This window comes from Cyprinodon variegatus, unplaced genomic scaffold (genome assembly GCF_000732505.1).
Source record: "Cyprinodon variegatus isolate N-32 unplaced genomic scaffold, C_variegatus-1.0 Scaffold1530, whole genome shotgun sequence".
NCBI lineage: Eukaryota > Metazoa > Chordata > Actinopteri > Cyprinodontiformes > Cyprinodontidae > Cyprinodon > Cyprinodon variegatus.
Window position 1 is genome coordinate 9,565 of NW_015151983.1, and position 1,532 is coordinate 11,096.

The following is a 1,532-nucleotide window of genomic DNA, read 5'->3' on the forward strand; positions in this document are numbered from 1 at the left end:
AACCAGGCTCAGTGTGAGCGGCCATCTGCTGAGGCCCACTGGGGTTCAAGGAGACAGAAGCAGACATAGAAAAAGAAGCATAGATATAAAGAGCAGCTGTAAAAGACGATTTTCACAAAGTAAAATGAACAACAACATTAGGAAATATAGACGGCTGAACGGGTGAAACAGGAATTGTTTGACTGATATTTGTATTAGCTAAATCAAAGTCTTTTATAATTTATAAATAATTTAAATTATTTTTTTCCTTTTCCCAACTAGGTTTTAAAATTTCATGACATGGATGATTCCATTAAAGCCATTTAAAGGACTCCAGTAAGAAGTCTGAACATCTTCTTCTTCTGAGGTTTTATTGCGGTTGGCAAACTAGTTAAAGCGCATTAGCGCCACCATCTGATAAGGAGTTAAACAAGGAAACAGGAAACAAGACTTATCCCAAGAACAAAATAAAATTATATTTTTCCAAACTGTTTAATTTAGCCCAACTCACTAAATACTTTATCGCATTAGTCCTCATAATTTGTAATTTATCATTAAGTTATCATCACTCTGCTGTTTCTGATGGTCCTGCTAGTTTCCAGTTTCCAAATTTAAAACTCTCTCTTCAAGATACTTTTCTGCAGCTTTCACTATTATTTTGATTATTTCTGGTTTTTAGTCCTCTGAGAACCACAATTGATCACTTCTAACATGACAAGAACAAATTCCCTTTTTTTTAACAATCAGTGAGTCTTCTGCAGGTCTGGGTCTCTCCTCCAGAGGGTTGAACTTTTCATTTGCTCCACTGATGATTTGGGTCTTTCTGGCTGGGATGAGATTCTTCTTGCAGCTTCAGCAGAACTTATTCTGAGCTCTAATTTCACTTTTCTTATCTCTTCAGATGTTTTGCTCACTTTTCAGACCCCTCTAGCACTTTGATTTCTAAAAAGCTCCTAGCGCCAAATCTAGAGACTTTTTTCTGCTACTGGAGACTTTGGAGACAACATCTAAAAGCAGCGAACACAACGGGACACAGCGGGACACAACCTAGAACAGATAATGGATGTCTATTCTATTAACATTTCTACATCTGGAGAATGGGGCTGTTTTCAGAGGGCCCCCTGGGGCCCCACATTTCCTAAATCCGCCCCTGGAAGCCGGATTATCTTATTATCGTTGTCAGGGCAACCACAATGTGTTCAGCCAATCATGTAGCGTAACGTCACTGGCAGGAAGCAGATCTATTGTTTAATGGAAATAAAGAATAATTTTCTATAGAAATAAAGTTTAATATATATTATTAATTATTTAAAATACCTGCACTGCTTTAAAAATAAATTGCTTTGATGAGCCATTTATTTCTGATGCGGCGCAGGTTTGATGAGCATGGTCACGTGACGTCGTTGCGTGGGTAGTGACGTGTCCCGCCAGGTTGCAGCTGTGTGAGCCTCTGACAGAGCAGCGCATCATCAGCTCATTAAAGCTGCGGCGGGCGGTGAGTCTCTGATCTCACTTTGATTCCTTCTGACCGGAAACACCGTTTGATTCATTAA